The sequence below is a fragment of the Chelmon rostratus genome, chromosome 6, assembly GCF_017976325.1.
Source record: "Chelmon rostratus isolate fCheRos1 chromosome 6, fCheRos1.pri, whole genome shotgun sequence".
Lineage (NCBI taxonomy): Eukaryota > Metazoa > Chordata > Actinopteri > Chaetodontiformes > Chaetodontidae > Chelmon > Chelmon rostratus.
In genome coordinates this window covers 21,699,259-21,721,296 of record NC_055663.1, presented here as the reverse complement: position 1 = coordinate 21,721,296, position 22,038 = coordinate 21,699,259, and the positions used below count along the sequence as shown (strand labels likewise).

Sequence of the window (22,038 nt, the reverse complement as noted above, 5' to 3'; positions counted from 1 at the left end):
AAGCAAAAAACACCATAACTTGTACATGACTAAAGCCTGAGGCCCCATTGATTAGAGACAGTTCGTTATTATCAAACTGTCAGAGGACTACAAGACAAATTTACTAAGATTTGCTAAAAATAGACTGAGTACATTACACCCCATAGACAAGACCTCCCCAAAAACATAATCACATAACATTCCTGCCAGTTTTATGTGTTTGATTCTGATGCTAAAATGATGTATGCTTAAGAAATATGACCAGTTGAAAAGGGACTGTATTATTTGTTTGTGCTATTTCTGTTTGTTGTTACTTTCTTATTTTTCTTACTTCCCCTTTTTGCAATTTATTGAATCATTTATTGAAATGTTTCATTTGCAAATGAAGAATTACATAGTATATTTGTAACACCCCTTCTATAAGGCCAGTCGTTGCCAAAAAAAAAAAAAAATTGCAATAAGAAAAAGGTGAAAGTGATGGGCATCAGATATGAAATCCATGTCTGAAGTCCCTCTGGAGTATAGAAATTCTTATTTTTAATACCTATTTTTCTCACAGCACTGTTCAGAAAAAATCTTCCCAATGTGTTATCCATGGCATTTACAAACAGCAAAAGGTTTGAGCCATGAAAATATACCGCATAATGTCAGATGCTGTCATTTTACCATCTTCCAGGAGATGATATCTGCAGGGTCACCAAGCGCCCGATCTAATCACAAGGCAAGTGAACAATGAAACCCAATGGAAAAAGGATTTTTGTGGGCCAACAAAATAAAGAAGCAGCCACAGGTGTTCTCATTTTAAAATCAATACCCAAGCAGGAAAAATAAGGCACTGATGAGAAAGTGATGTGGAAAACAGTGTGTCTCCCTTTTTCATTGTAGCATACCGTTGGTTTGCTTTTCATGCATCTCTGAAAGGATTGTCCTTTGAAGTTATCACTTTGCAAGTAAATCCTATTTTCCCCCGCTTTGATTGACTGGAGGCTCTGGGCAGATTTCGGAGGAGACGATGAGCAAAAATGAAATGATTGGCAGCACGGAGGCCAATGAGCAAGCGCATGTTGTGTCACATCGGGGAACTGGCTGTGGTAAGGCCTGTGTGCTCCCACTGAGAGGAGTGTGTTCACAGCCCACTTGTAGGAATTCAGATAGCTACAGCACAGGTGTTACTGTGTGAATTTTGCCTCTTCAGACACAAAAAGAGATCCTATGTGTTGTATATTTTTCAAGTTTTACTCATGATGAAAATGTAGGTGAGGGTGTTTGCAGACATTTTTGCAGAAGTTTCGTAAACTGTTAGACTTGCACCTACTTGGTAACATACAGTAACACAGAGCTCACCCTGAGTGCACTACACTGACATATTAAAATGCTGAAAAAAGATTAATAATTGCTATCATTATGATCCTGATATTTAAGAGCATAGTATAGGCAGTCAGTTTATAAAACTGTCTGAAATTATATTCCTTGTCACATGATATATTTCTCAAATATTTCCTCTAGAAAAACAAATGTGCTCACCTGCCACCCAGGATGGTAGTTAGTAGATAATATATGCAGCTATCACCACTTTTACACTGCCAGCAACAACAATGTGCAACCTTGAAGTGCTGCCAGCTGTGCTACCAGTGATGCTGCATTAATAAGCGACAAATGTAGTAACTGGCTGCATGGCCAGATTAACCTGCTGGGGGGCCCCAGGGTAAAAATTAATTGCTGGCTCCCTGTTAACCCCTCTGTTCCTCCCGCTCTCTGTGCACTGTGTACAGTGTTCTTGTACTGAAAGAGCAACTGGCCCCAGGTTTGATGTGAAGGAATTTGAGCACAGCAATATATACAAAAGTAAGTGCAACATCGACTCAAATAAAGGCCCCAAAAACAGATTTTCTCACTCAGATTCGTACTGTGAGGAATGAACACTTTATTTTCTGCCAAAGTAAGAACAGTTTTGCATAATTCACATTAGGCATTTCTGTTTCTCCCGTGTGTTTTTCTCACTGGTTTTAAGTGGGTGGGTCTTACTTTGAAAAAGGTGATGGCATGTGCACCAATCAGGATTCAGCAACATTCAAGTTTGTTTGGTAGCTGTCAATCAAACCCAATCAAACTAAACATACACAGTCCTAATGACCAGGCTAACTGAATTTTTGAGTGTTTGACTCTTAATTTATAATACCTAAGGATGTTTTTGGCTTTGATGTTTCTTATTTAATCATGTATATTTATAGTTATAGTGAATTACTAACATGTGAAGCCAAGTTTTCAGGGCCATTGACACGGGTCCTCTGCTGTATAAGGCAGGGCCTGAAGATGAAAGCCCATGAGTTTCTGCACAGAGATGAATCTACTGAGTGGCGTTTCTCTGGTTGTGAGTAGGTAACTTGACTTTCTTCGACTGTTTTGAACTGCTTGCTGTGTGAGTGCAAAATAAAAGCCAGGGCAGTTTTAAAAACCTGCAAACCTGCACTTCTCTATGGTCAGCATTAAGACAGTACTGTAACTCATTCTCAAGTAACATTGCCAAGTAATGTATGTAAAACTGTGGAAACTGCCAAAGAAAGGGAAGTGAATGTAAGAATATGAATGTATACTGAGGGAGACGGGCAAAATGTAGCAGCCATTCACTTTTCACTTGGCAAGTTGTGACAGCTGTTATATTCATTGTGGTAACAAGCTGTTACAATGTCTGCTGCATTTCCCACTTAATTCTGATGTAGGCTCTGTCGTTTTCTCCATCTGAGGATTCCGCCAGCCAAAATCATTATAGCACATATTTATATTGCGCTCGCTGGCATGGCCGTCTTTCATTTGGCTATGCCGGAGGTCTTCCAAGTGGCTCCATTAACAGACTCCTCATCACTGTGTTTACTTTGGTTCTGACACATATGGGGAATGCAACATTCCCCGTGCTCGTCTCTCCATCTCATGCTGAATAAATTATTCACAAGTGATCACATTCCAGTAGTATAATTATCACTGTCCGACACCAACACCTCAGCAGTTTCTTAGCAACTGCTACCGCCACATTTTCTGCTTCCACAACAGCAGTATTTTCCGCCAGTAGAAACCAGACTCATTGCTTGTGGAATTTCTGATATAACGTCGTAGGAATTGTCCTAAATACAAACGCATACACTGCCTCGTAATCAAGGCTATTCTACTGTTTTAACAGTGGCTGCTAATCTAATGTCATAACAAACATTTCTGCTCTCTCTCTGTTGATCTGAAGAGAACACATCGCAGGAACACTGGCTCTTGATGCAGTAGCTTTAGACAGGGAAAAAGAGAGCCAACAGCTCCATGCACACTGGTTGGGGAGATGAAAAACCTCTGGACTGCGCTCGTTCATTATTCATCCACCCTTTAGAGCTGGCCTGAGCCGTGTATGTCAGCACGGATGGCAGACAACCACCCCAGGCCACAGGCTGTGGGAGTCAGCCTTGGTCTTTGTCAGCGAGCTTGTGGCTCAGATGTCTGAATGGATGGCAGCCAACACAAACAGGAGGGAGGTTCAGAGAACAGAGCAGGGAAACTTGAGGTTTTGTTTGGGAAGGTTTAAGATCAGTGAGTTGCCACTTTGAGAAGTAAGCCTGTGGGCCTTTTTGACCAGACGGTCCCAGGGAATTAAACTCTTGACCCAAAACAGGAACCGCTTACGTATTTTTTCGTCTTTGCTTTTCCACCACATCTCAAGAAATGTGAAGATTAGGCAAATTAGACCAATAGCAGATTAAAAACAGAAACTTTGTTAGGTAAGTCATTTTTGCACGCAACGTGCCAACAAACCGTTGTGTGGGTGTGACATTTACTTTGGAATGTGAGATTGAAAATACCAGAAAGGCAAGACCCTCATCTGCCGAGTGCTATTTTATGTTTATTTCTGATTATTATGTCACTGTAGCTTTGTGTAGATATAACAATATCTTTGTATGTCAGCTGAAAAGAAGAAGTAGAAATCTCAGTCTAGAAATGCCAAAAATTATGGTTGAGTTCACTGTTACGTACAGTTGGTATCGGTATTCGCCTCAAAAATCTAGTTGCTATCAAGGTTTTGAAACAATTAGCAAACAACCTTAAGTTTCAACTTTGTTTCTCTTGCTTGCATGCTGTCTCTATCACACTTGTTTTTAAAGCACTCAGGCAGTTGTCTACGTAACTTTTCTTAGACATCTTTAACATTTAGCAAAATTCCCACCATGAGGCAAAATACTGATGAGCTTAAGTGCTATATCGGGTCGAAATGCAGAGACAGACACTGGTAAGTAATTTTCCTGCAACCAAAAAGGAAAAGTGCTCCCATGGTTCCTTGAGAGTGGAGGTGATCACACATTACAATACACTTGGGTGATCATTTCAGCTGCCGTACAGGGAGGCGGTGGATGGGTGGTGATGTGCTCTAAATTTAACAGTTAGCAATCTGTCTCTGGAGGAGGCCATTTATCGCACCCAATGACTTTAACACGGTTGTTGTAGCGTGGACCTGTGTCTGACTGAAATCCAGACTGAGTGCAGGCAACTTTCTTCACTTCCTCAGTCTGTCTATAATCAAGTGTCTAGCTGCTATTTGGAGGAAGTGTTCAAATAGGACCAGACGACTCAATCGACAGAGCGACCAATCTCCTGTTTCTGTTTCTCTTTCACATCGGATATTAAAGCTGAGGGTCGGCGCAGTGCTCTCTTTCCTTATCGGTATGCCATGGGAACTTGGCTTTCTCTGTGCTCGCACTTACACTGACATTTAAAGAATCCCCTCACTCTGATATTAGTGTGATACCAAACAATTCATCTCCTTTCGGTTAAATTGTTTTGTTACAATCTGATGCAACGCTGTACGGGATGTTGACTGATTTCCTGTTCCTGAAATCTTTATTGTATCACCTGCGTATATTGGATTCTGAATCTGACATTAAAATTTCCATTTCCATGTGATTTGCCACAATTGTTGTTGTCAAACTAGTAAAATATTGTGTATTCAAATGCAGTACTGTAATGCCTCTCAAAAAATCACATCATACTATGTTAAACCTACATTTATCAGACTGTAACAGCACGGTGAGGTGGAAGTTATGCAGCATTGATAGACAATGTACATGGATGTGTCAGAGTGTCCTTTGGATTATTTTCATACTTGATTTTCGGCTGTAAACCCCACTGGGTGTGTTTCATAAGCATAAAATTTTGCCTGTCTGATTTTGTGGACCATTTTTCCTTGGTATTTGTGCCTCACCATGGGCGGGTAGGCTGCGCAGTTAAATGGTTCTTTGTCGTCTGTTTTAATTAATTAATTGATTGATTATTGTTGATGTACAATCAGGAGTCTGCACAGGATGTTTTATTTTGAAAATTTACTCAATTCTCTACACCCTGCCTGTGTCTGATTTTCCGTCTGGCTCGATCTACTCTGTGTAGATGAACATGTCGTCAGTCAAAAAATTGACTTGACACATTCTCTGCAGAGCAGAGTGGAGAGCATCTTCTGGGACGCTTCTGAAAGGGAGATTGAACGTGCCCGTTGGAGATGAACACAGTGTCTAGAATGGCAGCAATCAGCTCCATCGTACACACTGCGGATGAAACGTGCCCGGTGGAATTTAGGGCTAAGAGCCAAACCGTAATGATCTAGTCTCAGACTCTCTCTCAGTATATGGGATTCTCCTCCTATTTACCTGAAAGCTGTTCAATTAACGTATGATTACTTTTAAACTCAATCACAGAAATAAGCTGATGAACCAGACACAGCTACCAGTGGGAGTAGCTTTCAGGGTTGGCAACCAAAATGGAGACGTTATAATGCTGTAAAGTTCGTGAGACTGCGCTCCACACTTCAACTGCCCAAAACAAAAGATGTGTCAAACACGTTAGTAATATCATAAAGCAATTTATGTGATTACATGTCAGTTGTTTTGTTATTTGTTATGTTTATGTGTCATTTAATATTTGCATCATAGAAGGACATTTAAATATACTAAACACTAGAGTCATTTTAGAGTCGATTCCCAGAAAAATACATCATCAGTAATATACAGTATAACAGAAGTATGGCCAGATGGTGTTGTTGCCTCACAGTTTGCATCTCTTACTGTTCATACTATTACCAAGTGCATGGCTCTCATTTCATCCATGGGCTTTACTCATCTCCAGCATTTGTTACATAAACTTTCAGAAGGGTTTGTTATGCTCCACACTCCCATTTGGCATTCAAGTCTCTGTATTTCTACAAGACAGTAGAATTATTTCAATATACAGCTCCTACACATTGTGCCTGATTGTTTCAATTGAATAGTTTGGGATATGTCAGCAAGCGTTTGATTTTTGGGTTTGTTTTACAATGTTATTGCAATTTTGTTATTGCAAAAGACATTTGTCATTTGTCGTGCAAGAACTCAGTTCCTAATGCTATTTGTATTTGTCAAACGAAAACTGTCCAGACTCTTCTCGTCGTTCACTCTGGTTCTGGTTCCTGTCTGTGTCTTAAACTGCTGGAGTCTTGTCTCCAAGATAAAGTTTTGCTCTCCATGTTTAGCAGGTGGAATGAGAACCTGTCTGACAGGAGATTTGTCATGGATGTTGACCATGTACTGATGCTTCATCACTCCCAGGTCCCTGTGTGGGTGTTTGTGACCTATCAGACCTGGACGCAGACCCAGATCAGCCTGCTCTTTGGGAAATAATAACCACTCACACAGGAACAGGTTGAAGGTTAGGACAGAAATCCAATAATAAACCAGGCTAAGTCCTTGTTCCTGCATGCTGGTTCCTGCACTGACATTCCCATATGTCAATTCACTTTCTGATAGAGCAGACTTAGTGGTGTTGACACTGAAGAGCTTTGTACAGCAAATGCCAAAACCAGCTGGTTTCATTGACCGGTGTTCGGCCCCCACAGTTCAAGCTGACACCAACCACAATGATTCTTTCTTTAACAAAAAATCACGACATGCTGAGTCAGTCAGGAGAGTTAAATGGCAAACCTGTTGGGGACTTTTGAATTTCTATTTTCAGCTTATTTCATGCAAGTGAGAGCGTGCTCCCATTTACAGACAGGACTGGCTCCTGACCTGTTCAAAATGAGTTCAAGTAAAAATGCCAATCAAACATTTGATATTTGCAGTGAGCTGTCTTGTAGTTTGTCTCATTATGGGCAATTAAATTTGTGCAGTGTGTGACATCAGTATGTGTACTTTCAGCATGGCCACTACCACATATTAGTGTTGCTGAGGTTTTAATCTGCTGCTATTTTTATTTCACTGCAATGATATAATGATCACATCAAGTTAAGGTTCAGTTTCTATTTAGATTTGTTTGATTTTTCCTAGCCTGCACTCTCTGTGTCTTTCAGAGATATCACAGCTGAAAAAGCAAAACATATCCACAAACAAACTGGGCCAGCATTTGATGTTAACTGATCTTCCAGTTTGCACAAGGTGTTAATCAAGCTCTATAAGAAGGGGCTCTGAAAGCCTAGATTTAAAGTTGTGTGTTAAGGGGTTATTGCATAGCTTCGCATCCTGCGCATGTTGCCCCTGCAGCTACGTCAGGGCAACTACTCATTGGGCTACACTGGCTAAGAAGATACCATGTGGAGACAGCAAAAATTTTGATTGGTTAGCTTTGGCTGCTTGTGTTTTCTCCAACTGGTGAAGATTGTTGATACTAAAGAAACAGCAATCTTCTCCTTTTCCGTAACACATCTATATTAAAGCCATCTCTGCTGCGAGTGCTGCTTGTTACCAGTGAATAAAAGAACACATAAATGCATGGCAGTGGTCTCCTATTCAACAAAGAGACAAAGCAAACCTTCCCATCATTGCTCGATGTCACATAGTGAATGATGATGACGACTGTGGGGAATATGATTAAAGCACGATACGGCCTGGTGATGTACAATTCATCTATCTGCTGTTAAGGTGGTGCTTTTTTTTGGTGAAATCTGAACTATAATTTAAAACCTACTGCACGCTATTGTTATGTAACTCAGGACAGCTGTTAACCCCCTGAGTCAAGTGTAAATCCAGCCCAAGTGGCTTACAGAAAGTTCATATTGAAGTTTTGAGGAAAAACAGTAACAAAAAATATAAAGCAACAAATGTTTCTGATACAGTACAACACGAGGCCTCATGACAGAGTGCTAATAACTAAAAGTGACCGAGCCTTAAAAAAAAGCCTTAAAAACATGACAAAAACGCTCTTCTGTTGCCTCTTCCTGTTTTTGTCTGTGGACAATGTGATCACATGATCTCAGATTAAATACTGTGGCAGTTCCAAGACCTGCTGGGCCCTGAGGAGACTCATTTAGCTGCAAACAAAGGAGCGTATATGATTATGCCCTCTAAATTTGATTTGTAGGGAAGGAGAGATGACTTGCACTTCCAGTGGCTCTAATTATGCGTCATGGGGGGAACCACCACAACATCAGGGGGAATGTTCTCTCCTTGCTATATTAAACATTCTGCTTCAATATGAATTATGTATACCATAAATGTTAAAGTGCATTAAGTGCCAGGATTAACACAAATTAAATTAAGCAAAAGAATCCTGTGTATAGTGGAACACTTGTCATCCTAATCTCAAGGATTACAAACCAACAACCACATACTGCTTTTATCAATATTAAATGTATTCTGTTGTTTGAGCCTTCTGATGGACTTTCCTCTCTGGTGGTACTGAAATTGTGAAAGGAAAGTACACAAAATTAACGACTGTAAATGTCAAAAATGACTTACCTGCTGATATAAACTTGCGAAGCAAATGGGAACAGACTGTATATAATTGCTGATCAGGCCATTTCTGAAAAAAAGGGATAACAAAAAGACAAACACTATCAGCAAAGCTGCAAATAACAACTAACAAGACAATTAGGCTATCATTGTAAGTATCACAACACATCACATCACAACAAGAAACTAACATACTCTTAAAAAAACATTCTTAAACTAGAAATCTCAATCCCCCTTCATGATGTGATGGGTACTTGGTACAGTCTGAATGGCTAGTAACTGGTAATAGAATAGAAAGGAGATTCTCTCGTGGCAAACTAACTAAAGACAAACTAAAGTGTGAGTCTAAAGAAGATGTCTAGATGTGCATGCTACAAATAGAAACTACTGTACTGCCAACTATGCTAAATAAACTATGAGTATGATGTATAAAACAAAAGCTACCCGTCACCGATGCGAACGTAATATAATGTACATAGAGTTTAGAAATTCCTGGGAGGTCTGACATGCCACATATCTGTATTCAGTATTCAGTAATATTCAACTTCCAGTGATGCCGATAGGGTTAAGGGAGGCGTTAAGATCCAAAAGGATGGTGCATTCAGGGGACACACCCTGTTTATTTCCCTGATGCTCCACCATAAATGAACAAGCGTTCTGAGGCCGTGTTTCATTTGGCATGTATTTGATACGCCAACCAGCCTGTGTTTTCATGAGAAATCTTTTTGAAATGGTTTGCCTCCCATTCCCATGGTCGTCTCCCGCTAAAAAGAGCGCAGCTACCCAACGGAGGCTGGTAGGGAGTTGAGACGACAAAATCCAAAATGTGTCAAGTTTGTACAGAACTACAATTTATCATGACAGATTATATTGATGCCAAACTGGCAAGAAGACTGTCGACACGTGACACCTTTTATCTTGTGTTTCTAGAGTAATGTGTTTTTGCGGACACATTATTTCTTAATATGTCATATTTCTTAAAGGGGGTTTGGCATAATATTTTTCCTCTCTGAGGAGAGTGCAGGCTTCTGTTTCATTCAAATGCTGTAACTTCATGTTTTCTCCCCACCACAGAAACACTTGGTAACTGCTAGAGTAGGATAATAGTCTGACCTTCAAAAGTTTCTCATCAGTGTGCTTAATGTGTAAAAAAAAGTGGTGTAAGTCATTGCTGTAACTGCTCTTCTGATTTCAGACTCATACGCTAAGAGCTGCATGGATGTTGACACTTGACCACTCTTAGCCCATTTATAGACTCAATTTTAACAGTAAAATATAACAATAACAATAAATGTAATGGTTGTTCACATTTTAAAAAATCAGACAGAATTGTGAAGCATTCAGGTTATAGTTTTCATAAACTCATTACTGTTTTTCAATAGACCGACTCCCAATTGTCACTTATTGTTATTGCACCATTGGTATATATCAGAGACCATAGTGTCCTTGTCCTAATGACTTCATTCTAGGCCTGTCTATGGCAGTTATATTAACTTTGTAATGGTCCATCTGAATACAGAGGAAACCAAAGCTACACGAAATTTCAACATAAAACAGTTCAAAACCTCAACTGGAAATTAAAGAATTTATATGTGTCATACTACACACTTAGATTCCTTACACTTTAATGCATAGCACACACATAATTTAAATCCAGCTGTTCTTTTGGGTCTCTCGAAAGTACATAAAAAAATGACAACGTGTAGGTCGAATGAAGAACCCTTGCTTGCATGTTCAAGCCTATGTTGTCTGAAAGAAAACAAGCACATCCTTGGCCAAGAAATCAACAGTCTGTTAACCACTTACCCCGCAGTGTAAAACAGTCTCTGCAGGCACGACGGTGGCAGGAATAGCAACGCACTGTTTGGCAAGGACATCCAGTCTCTTGAAACACATTTGCTTTCTTTGCCGCTAATTAAGTGCATTTTCGTTGGGAATAATGGCTTATATTTAAGTAAACTTTCTGTAATATTTAGCTCTGCCTCTGTAGCACAGTTGGGATTCCCAAGCATTCCTAGACATCAGCACCATTAACACCACCAGTCAAACCCATTTAAACATGACAGATAGATGTGAAAACTGCGTATTGAAGAAAAGCTGATCAATGATTACTCATACTCCGACTTGAGTAAAAATTTGTCTCAATTCAGAGGGAAGGGACCTCACTCTCCAATTTGTTCAACACCCCAATGTTCCTCAAAAATTGTATAGTGTTAGATTAGCGCGAGCAACACCAGAGCCCATTTTTAGCTGGCTTTAACAAGTGGTGAGATGAGAACAGATGAGACACAGCATGAGGGGCATGACACAGTGGAGTCAGAAGTAGCGCCTTAATAAACTCCCACCTGATGTCCCAGCCTCAAAATCCTGTACCTTGTTAAAATTTCTCAGCTGAGCCCACGAGAAAAGTATCCTATGTCTCACTTCATACTTTGCTATCACAGAATTATTGCAGCCCCCGGTATGACAGAATACGACATAGAGCTGAGTACTTACAATAAGCCCTCATTTCCTGAACATAATACACATCTCCCAGGGTGACTATTTTGTAGCAGAGTTACATGAACCTTTACCTGAATGCACAAACTGAACTTACTGCACTCAGGCTGTTTCAAAATGACTTAAGTCACAACATCACAACTTACTTGGATTTCACTGACTGTCTAACCTTTCTCTGAATCATTTAAACTGCAACACCGCCTCTCAGGAGATTTGCCTTGTTAGCCTGCCGATTCAAATTCAATAAATACCCCACTTTTTTAAAAACTATGCTGAATTCATTTTAGAGCACATTTTCCTTAGGAGCCATAATACACAGAATTTGAAAATGAAATACGATATTTCATGCACTTATAGACAATAACGTCCATTTTAACTGTCCTTGTGGAGGCCTCTTGTCTTTGATGGGCACCAAGTAGCCTAGCACAATTATCCTAAACAATAAAACATTCACATTGGCGTGATACAATCTTATTCATTGTCTTAATCAATTTATGTTGCTCATTTTCTCTGACTAATTGCTTTGACCAGGTTTGGACCTGCTATGCCATTATAATAGGATTTTAAAAGAGCCATTTTCTAAGGGATTATAGGGCTGGTTGGTACTGTATAACTCACTGCCTTCAGTACAACCACTTCCTAAAGTCAGTTTCATTTAAGAAGGTCACAATACTTAGTAGAGGCTGTGTCCCAGGGAATAAATGCTTTCATACTGTCTATACATTGTGAATTTTAATTCATCCTCTAGTGAAGGTGGTTGTAAAAAAAATGTTCTGGAAATATTCAGAAGTTCTAGGTCTTTAATTTCTGGGGTAGTACATGAAGATATACAACATATATGTCAGACTTCATTCACAACATACAACCCGATGAAGTTTCATCAGGTTCTATGGAGGAGGATTACAAGAAACTGCACCATTGGTGAGGGAAAGGGGATCAAAGTTTGGTCACATTGTAATTTCCAATTAAATCAAAGTTCTTTGTGAAGTTTACTTATGATTAAAGTGACTATATAGGCACTCTTAAATCTACACACCATCCAAGTTTGGCCTGGGAGCAGGCAATAATCTTGTCAAAGAAATCCAATTAAAAGCACCTGGATCCTGAGGAAACAGGGGAGACTGGTACCATTTAAAAAGCTATTTCTAAGAGCCGCAGGCTACTGGGGGCCACCAGGGCTCTGCTTCTAATAGTCTGAAGGAACCAGGGTTCCCTTTTGACAAATGATACACTGACATGTGTTAAATGAGCGTGCAAGCTAACCAATATACACTGACTTTAGATTTCAAACAAGGAATGTTTTGGGTGCCAATCCTAATCGGAGTCCTTTAATATTGAGTACCTGCCCAATCTGATCTGATATTTGGATTTACTTAAATCTTGATTTGTTGGAATTACAAAACACTCCACCCGTGGTTATGCGGTGATGTTATAGGGTGATGCTTCTTTTACCTCCTAAACATCTCTGGCAGAGTACAGTCAGCAGCTTTCAGCTAGCACACCATTCTGACAACAGACAAGTTTTATTTTGGCAGGACTGGGTAAAAATGAGAAGTTTTTAGCTGAATGTTTTGTACACTGCTCTTTGCTGATAAGAGAGCAGAGATAACAGATTCGTTACCGACAGAGCTTAGCAAATTGCATTATTTTGTCAACTCGGGTGTCAACAGAGTTAGTCAACGGTGCAACCAAATCGTTTTCCACATTCACACTCATTTTCACTCACATATAAAGCAAAATACTCGCAGTGTAGAGCCCGGCTGTTGAGCCGGAGAGCAGTGCTTCAACACGAGCAGACTGAGGTGGACAAAAACAAAGCACCAGATTTTAATCAGCTTTGTTGTGGCTGATACTGATCCATTAAAATATGCCCAAATCTGCCCAATACTGATCTTTAGGATCTGCTCAGGACATCCATATTTCAAACCTATCAACCACTGTAACAATGTGCAAAATGGATCAACTACTTATACCACTGATATTCTGACTGTCCTTCATCTTCAACACCCAGTGGAGGCCTTATCACAACATATTGTAAAATACAACAGTTGTTATGGACATCCCAGTTGCATCGCAATTATACTGTGTGAATATCCATTGTCGACCTGCTGAGCTAATTGCAATTGACAAGAGACAACCAGAACAACAATACATTGCTGTAGCAGATCTGGCTGGGGTGCTGTTGGCAGCACACATCGCCAGGGGCAGCAACAACAGTAAGATTTGCTTGTACTTTCTAAGGCAGTTCATCGGTAATGGCCAAAAATAAAGAGTTCAAGTGATTTGGTTGATGATGATGTTGTTTCTTCATTGTGATGACAGTAGATTAATAGTTATGTACTTGTTGTTAACTGAAATTGATTATTACCAAATACTACTTCAACGCAGAATTCTTTCTTATCCTCTGTCAAATATTGCTAATTCTCACAATGCTTCAAGTTGTCATGTAGATTGCTAGGCTAAGCTTTCACCTCACAATAATCACACCTCAGGTTAACCTGATGCATAACTTATTTTAATATATATATATACTGTAGGCTAATGTGGAAGCTCCCAGCTGTTTCATCTGCACAGAACTGCCAAGCATTGCACATAAAACCGTAAAACATAACAATGATGTTACAGTTCATGGATCTTTTATTCCTAAACACGATGGACTGTCCTTTGAGACCCCCTACCAATCAAACGAAGAGGAAATAGAGCAAAGCAAAGATAAAATGAAGAGTGGAGGAGACCAATCACCTCTGTCTGAAGGGTTTTCAAAGTAATTGAAGCTGAAATACAATCATGATGCGGCAGGGAGTCAGGGTGTCACCGGAGGCAGCTAATTGGGGGCAACCCCATGTACAGCACGCAGTGATTAAGAGGGAGATGGCATTAGAGGATTGGAGCAAGTTTAATTGGGTGTGTTGAATAACTTGATAACTTCTGAGGTTTCTGTTCATTCGTGTGATCTCTACATTTCTGGTTATCTATTAAGAATAATAGGCTAATTCTTATGATCAGTTCTGAGGAAAGAGGAAGAGTCTCACATAAAGGTGATGCAACAAGGATGTCCATAATTGGCCGCAAATCAAAGCATCTCTTTTAGATTTGCACCTGCTTTTTTTAATAGAATAGGCTGTGATGTCTCAGTCTTTGAAGAGAAGCCTGGTTTTCCATTTGGAAAATGGAGTTGTAACTGGATTTGTGACAAATAGAATCAAAACAAAAGACCTGCAGCAAAGCAGACTGCAAATTAGCTTGCTGAACAAAAGATCTAAGGAAAATGATTAAAAATAGTTTTTGTTTACTCTGATCTTGAAAAATGCCTTAATTTGTGAGTTCAGGCTAATTTCAGTATTCATATTACACAAGTTGTAGGAAAAGCGTCAGAGCTGGGCAGTTAATTGCACAGTAATGTATAAATGCTCATATTTCACAGTGTCAGCTCTACCGGTGACACTTTAATGTCAACCCTGATTTTAGCCCTGGTGTGTAGCATTTGGTTTATCAGCCACCCCAAATTTATTCTTCAGCTTGTACAGAGTATGAGGGGAAATTACTTTCTATGACGTGACAGTGTCTTCCTCCACAACTGTCAAACCTGGAAAGTAAAACCAATTCACAGGAAAGAGAATATTCTCACATGTTTCTGAAAAGAACTGAGAGAGAGAGAGAGAGAGAGGGAGAGAGAGAGAGATGCTGGTTTCCATAGCAATTGTCGGCACTGTCACATGGTTACCTAGGAACTAGTCCTGTGATGCTGTGCAATTTATTTGTTTATGTTTGGCAAGTCTCTCACTGTCACTCAGAAAAAAAGCCATATCTTGTCTTATCTATTTTGACAGATAAAGAACTGTCAGTAAAATCTAAAATGTGTGTGTGTGAGAGGTGCCTGAAATGCTCATTTGACCATAATTACATCTTAACATGTAGAATTCAGTGGGTCATATGCAGGTTAAGAGGACCACACACAGGAAACATCAACCCTGAAACTCCATTTGGTGCAGACTGATCAATACTCAGTGGATGTACAAAGCAAGAGCATCATGGGTCAAGCTGAATGGAGACAAAACGCAAAAGCCGTCTCAAGTAATTTATGTAAATATGAATCATTCTTCAAAGCCTTAGTTTCACCTTGGACGAAGACAACCAAATGCTCCATTTGTCTGAAAGCGAGATCCATTTCCAGCAATTTGATTAACATGGGCTGGGGTGGAGATACATTACAAGCAGCTGGATTACAATAATAACATTACTGAACGAAACCCAGAGTAATGATTGCTCTGGCACATGCCTAACTAATAAAATACATTTTGACTGTGAGGCTGCTGATGAAAACATTCATGCAGACAACTTAAAGTAATACTAATATAATTCAGTACAATTTCTTAAAGTCAAATATCTACTATCTTTGGAATGAGAGCTACAAGTTTGAAGGTAAGGTTGGAAAAAAAAGTCAGTCACATGAGAGTAATGAGTGTGGAGAGTGTGAGAAAATGAAGCTCACTTATATGACAGCAACAGTGTGCAGTGAAAAGACGCTTTGAACTCATCTGCCTAATGAGAAGACTGGCTTGATTACCCCTCCACCCTTGTCACTGCCTAAAACCTACCCTGCTTCTAATCAGAGATCACTGCAATTACGGTTCTCTAGAGGGTGGTAGAACATGATTGCACAAATGTTACTTTCACTTTAAAAGTAGAAATCTCAATTGCAGGCAAACTTTTTCACGGTGCAGCAATCACCGTCAAGTTGGAAAACAAAGTAAAGCTTATTAATTCTAACCAAACGAAATTGTTTTATATCTTTAAAATATGTCTTTAAAATGTTTTTCACTGGGCTAGGAAAAGAACTGACTTATGTTTTAAGATTTAAAACAGAAACTTCATAAGTTCATGTTCCTTTACTTCAGTCCATTTTCTCCTCACGTTTATCACTGCATACCCAGTTTCAGACTGCCCTCTGCTGTTCTGGCAAGTACACTGCACTGTGACCAGGATACTGTACACGGAAGTGACTGAAAATGCATACATGCAACAGAAATGTGCGTCCATGCCATGCTATATATATGGTGTTCAATTTTTCTACTCAAAATGAAACTCAGAGAACTGCAGGTTCTCAATACATACATTTCAAAAGTATGAAATTAGGTTACAAGTCAGGATAGATAATGCTGGGGAATGCTGGAGTTTTCTCAATCAGAAAAAGAATATGAAATAGTAACTCCCAACAGTTGTCAAGCTTTACATTTAATAGGAAAGACATATATATCCAGACAGTAAAACAAGAAAAAAGTTATTTGATTATTTAATACCACACTAAAAGTATAAGTTCCTCACTGAAATGTCTATTCAAGTAATACAGGTTACAGGTTTACACTGTAGGTATTACATTTCCTATTGTATTTGGTGGTGTGAGGAATGGTTCTTTTCACTATGTTAAATTATTATTGCATTAGGCCTACTGATATTATAAGCGGTCTGGAGATGGAGATCCCGCATACTATTGTACCTGTTACAAGAAGAAAATCATGTGAAAGGGACTGGAGACACCAGTCAAACTATACAGAATGAGGAAAAAATGTTCCCCATGGTGACCTGAGGTAAAACTAACCAAGCATGGTAACTGATCATCACAAATGTCCAAGAGTGAATGTACCAAAATAGAAATGCTTCAAGTCTACTGCATATTAAAAAATCTATTTGAAAAATATGTTTACACTAGATAAAAACTCTTAATTCGTCATTTTTTTCTATAACATTCAAAGTGACAGGTTCTTGTAAAGTCGATTATACCTGCAATGCTTGATGTATTTTCTGTGGTTATTTTCTAGATATTTTACACTTAAATATTATATATTATGTTTTCCGTTTCTTGTTAAATTAATTCTAAGAGGCAACAACGTTGTTATTCACAAAATTATCAGTCTCCGTAGAGACCGTCAAAAATTGCCATAGCCGGCTGTGTTTCAAGTCGTCAAGGCGGGGTATTGGGTTAAGTTTTCAACTAGCAATAATCGCGCCTCGGATGAACCTCATAGGCTACGATACTGCCACTGCGCAAAGCTAACATCTTATTGTCAGGAACAAGGGGATGTCTCCGGTCCGTGCACATCTTTGTTACGGTTTTAACCGTGGGCGTGGCTTCAAGTGTAGGACTGTATAATATATCGTTATAATGGAGCAACATAAATCATGACATCCCCGATGAGGAGTCATGTGGACTTAATTATTATGTGTGCATAAATGGGAACTACGTTATATATGGAGACGACCGGACAGAATAGAAAACGTGAAAAACGTTGAAACGTGTCTTGAAGTGAAATCGTGTAACAATACGACCGTTATTATATGTAATAAATTTATTTTACTTTGTGGTCGAATTATATAGTAACTTGTAACCAATACAAATAAAGTCACGGACAAACAATCTAGCATAAAACTCACCCACAACCTTAAATAAATACGCAAGAATTGTATGAAGTTCTAAACGGAAATGACGTCACCTCTTGTACGCCTTTGTTATAAGACTCCCCGTACTCAGACAATTACGTTCCACGTTCCGGCCGTGCTACTTGTAAGGGATAATGCCCGACGAGGTGTCCATTATCAGAAATGAATGGACGACGCGGAGGCGTGAACCGTCCGAGGCGACGTCCTCGTTTAACAGTGGGGAAAGCGTGTAGAGGTCATATACCATCATTGTTTACACGGCTGAAATGCTAGAATTATTAAACTGACCACAGACACAGGAACTGAACTTCTAATGCAAGACTACACATATCTACTATATACTCGCGCACAGAAAAGGGGGTTTCGTTTTCACTCAACCCTCATCGTTTCTTCGTAAGAAATTAGTTTAATCGCTTTTCTATGATACATCGGTCCCTGTTGAGAGCATCAAAAGTTGCCATAGCCGACCTCATTTCAAGTCGTCAAGACGGGGAATGGGTGAAGTTTTCAACCAGCAATAATCTCGCCTCGGATAAAACCTCATAGTCTACGATACTGTCACTGCACAAAGATAAGCGGTACGAGGTACAGAGGGGGTGCATCTAAGATCTGCACACCTCGCTGTTGGGGTTTCAACTGCCAGTTTAGCCGTTGTTTACGGGTGTGACTTGCATATTAAGGACAACATGACTCGTGATTGTGGTTGGGACCCGAGCCGTGCAGAAAGAGAGTTGCGACACAGTCTGATCAAGCGGTCACGTGGTTCATGCAGCACGCCAGTTTCAAACAAACCCGCGTCGTCGTGCTGTTTGAATGGTTTCAAGCGGACAGACAGCAGCAGCAACGAGCAATTTCTAGTCAATATGAACGCATAATGTGCACCTATTACTGTGTGTGGTGGACTACACTTATATTTAATATATGTCTAACTGATGTTCAAGGCTCACATGGAGGCATGAGGAGTTGTTTTGCATCTCAAATCTGTCATTGTATTTTATCTAACTGTTGAGAATATGGCTTCAGTGTGTTGTGTTGTTATGCACAAGCAGCTGGTTTAAGACACTGTTTTGAGTGAAAGGGGGAGTGAATACAGTTCCATGTGCCTTTGTTGGCCCACTGCGACTTTTATCTTTCCCACTGCATTAGGGCTGCCCCTTGACACACACACACACACACACACACACACAGTAAAGACCAGTAGCTCAAAGGAAAGATGTGTAAATGCCTCTGCAACTGAAATTAATTATATGTCCCATATACATTATATACATTTTTGCCAAAATGTGGACTAGAGTTTATCTGGTTTGTTGTCGGTGGGATATGGTATTTGCACTCCACTATTTTAAAGAATACAACAGCCAATTCTGCTTTGTTTCTATGAAGACAAGAGGCATATGTACAGTTTCTAGTTTATTATAAAGGTTAGCTGTTTACTAGGGGTGTGACTTGCATATTTTGTCTTTTGATTGTACTTGCGTAGGTGGGACTGATCAATACAGATTTGGGCCATAGACTGGCTGTGGTTTGGCCTGAATGAGACTAAAGATACTTTCTGAAGAGGGTTCAAGAAAGCACTAGCTCTACTGAGGTGGCCAGAGGAGCATCTGCTTAATTTGGTGCACTAAAAAATGTTTTCGCCTATTGTAGGCTGAGTCTGTTTGATAAAACTATTTAAAAACACAGGATCACTTCATAGACTTCCTGTCAAGGAAGTCTATGAAGTTACATTGAACATGTTGGCACATTTTAATACACATATTTTGCAACTACATCAAATGTATGAGTGACAAATTCTTGAACAAGAAGTGAAGACAAAAGAAATTAGTCTGCAGCTGTGTTTAAAATGAAGAAAAAAAAACATACACATTATACTCACAAAGACTGAATAAATCCATATCTATTAACTTAAGAGAACATCTGGTGGAAGATGTTCAACATCACATGCAACATTATTTCCTGTCTTCATTACTGACAATTTAGACATCAGTATATTTTCTTCGACAGGTATATCAGCCCCCTTAGAGACAGTCAAAAATTGCCATAGCCGACTGTGTTTCAAATCGTCAAGGCAGGGTATTGGGTAAAGTTTTCAACCAGCAATAATCACACCTCAGATAAACCTCATAGGCTACGATACTGCCACTGCACAAGGATAAGCTGTACAAGGTACAGAGGGGGGGGCTCTCAGATCTGCATGCCCCCCTTTTAGGATTTTCATTTGCACTCAGTAGAATCACTGTAAGTTATGAGTGGTAAAGACAAGTCAGATAAATTCTTCATACATACGGTTTAACTCTTACCATCCACCTTACCACACTTTCCAAAGAGGCTTCAAAAACATGTTGCCATCAGACTTGCTCTACTGGGGTGGCCAGCGGAGCATCTGCTTAATTTGGCATGTTTAAATTTTTTTTGTTTACTGTAGTCTGACTCTGTTCAATAAAACTGTTCAAAAATACAGTATCACCTCATATATATAAAATACTACACATACACATGTTTTAAGACAAATAATTAACCAGTGCATAAAATGCATGAGGGAGAATTTCTCAAACAGGAAGTGAAGGATGAGCCTCAAATCTTGTGTGTAAATACGAAGAGACATTATAATATATAGATGCACTGTACTGAATAAACCTGCCCAGGGTGTCCCCTGCCTTCGCCCGAGACGGCTGGGATAGGCTCCAGCCCCCCGTGACCCTGCAGAGGATTAAGCGGTGTATAGAAAATGGATGGATGGACTGAATAAATAGACATCTCTTACCACCATCCAGTGGAGCAACATAAACATTACACGTATCCTCATATCCTTGTTGGTCACTTCCATATTTCGTGTTGTTCATACATCCTAGCACTGACTGTATTATACAAGCAATGGAGGGGATGCCTCTAAGATTTGAATATGACAACAGTAGAATGAAAAACCAATACAGATGTTACTTTAGTAATGATGATGATTAAGAAAAGTCCAATGAATTCCACTTACATGGTGTTCAACTGTTATCGTCATGCATTTATACATGTGTGTTAAGAAATGAGATTTTAAGTGTCAGGTTAGCTGTTGGTTACAGGTGTGAACCCCATGTTTAGGTCAACATGTCTCGTGATTGCAGTTGGAAAGGTGGGACTAATTACTTCCATGTTTGATAGACAGACAATGGTTTGGGCTGGATGAGACTGAAAAACACTTTGGAGAGATGCTCAAAAAACTACAGAATTACATCACAGATTTCCGATATAAAACCATGTGCGCATGTTTTATAACAACTATGTCACAAGTACACATAACCTCAGTACTCCGAAAATGAAAATATTCAGTCAACACACGGATGACATCTGCAGCTTTAATGACTTGACACCACAAATATGTAACCAATGTGTGTCTCTCCCATGTTTCTGCATTAGTATTCACATCCACAACAGTCTCCCTAGACTAGAGACAGTCAAAAATTGCCATAGCCGACTGTATTTCAAGTCGTCAAGGCGGGGTATTGGGTAAAGTTTTCAACCAGCAATAATCACGCCTCGGATAAACCTCATAGGCTACGATACTGCCACTGCACAAGGATGAGCTGTACAAGGTACAGAGGGGGTGCCTCTTACATCTGCACGCCCCCCTGTTAGGGTCTTCATTTGCATTCAGTGGACTCACTGTACAGGAAACCACATATGCATAGCTGTTAATCCATTATGAGTGGTGAAGAAAAGTTAGACAAATTCTTCTAACATCAGGCTTAACTGCTACCATTACTCCATCGTTTTTGTGGGTTCAGATATGTGATTTAGCTGCCAGGTTAGCTGTTGGTTACAGGTGTGACTTGCATGTTTGGGTCAACATGCTTTGTGACTGTAGTTGGGAAGGTGGGACTAATTATTTCCATATTTGGCCAATAGACTATGGTTCGGGCTAGATGAGACCAAAAACACTTTGGAGAGAGGATTCAAAAACAAGGTCATTATCAGACCAACTCTACTGAAGTGGCCAGAGTACTTATGTCCAAAACTACAAAATTGTGTCATAAACTCCCTTTGTTGAACCTTGTACATATGCACACAACTAATTACAAATGTTTCAGAACTACACAAAATATGTGAGTGAGAATCCCTATGTTAAGGATTTATTTTTCACATCCAGAACAGTCTCCTTAGAGACAGTCAAAAATTGCCATAGCCGACTGAATTTCAAGTCGTCAAGGCGGAGTATTGGGTAAAGTTTTCAACCAGCAATAATCACGCCTCGGATGAACCTCATAGGCTACGATACTGCCACTGCACAAGGATAAGCTGTACAAGGTACGGAGGGGGTGCCTCTAAGATCTGCACGCCCCCCTGTTAGGGTTTTCATTTGCATCCAGTAAAATCGCTGTAAGTTATGAGTGGTAAAGAAAAGTCAGATCAATTC

At 39.7% G+C, this 22,038-nt stretch overlaps 5 non-coding genes across 5 annotated transcripts; all 5 read right to left on the bottom strand.

Annotated features, from left to right (window-relative positions):
* Window positions 1–17,110: 17,110 nt before the first annotated feature.
* LOC121608608 lies at window positions 17,111–17,251 on the bottom strand. The gene has a single exon (XR_006006945.1). It is a non-coding gene; the product is annotated as a U4 spliceosomal RNA (small nuclear RNA).
* Window positions 17,252–18,068: 817 nt separating this feature from the next.
* LOC121608618 lies at window positions 18,069–18,209 on the bottom strand. Its single transcript, XR_006006954.1, has one exon. It is a non-coding gene; the product is annotated as a U4 spliceosomal RNA (small nuclear RNA).
* A 1,440-nt stretch (window positions 18,210–19,649) lies between these two features.
* Window positions 19,650–19,790, bottom strand: LOC121608612. Its single transcript, XR_006006949.1, has one exon. It is a non-coding gene; the product is annotated as a U4 spliceosomal RNA (small nuclear RNA).
* Window positions 19,791–21,059: 1,269 nt separating this feature from the next.
* Window positions 21,060–21,205, bottom strand: LOC121608611. Its single transcript, XR_006006948.1, has one exon. It is a non-coding gene; the product is annotated as a U4 spliceosomal RNA (small nuclear RNA).
* A 571-nt stretch (window positions 21,206–21,776) lies between these two features.
* On the bottom strand, window positions 21,777–21,917 carry LOC121608598. The gene has a single exon (XR_006006936.1). It is a non-coding gene; the product is annotated as a U4 spliceosomal RNA (small nuclear RNA).
* Window positions 21,918–22,038: the final 121 nt, after the last annotated feature.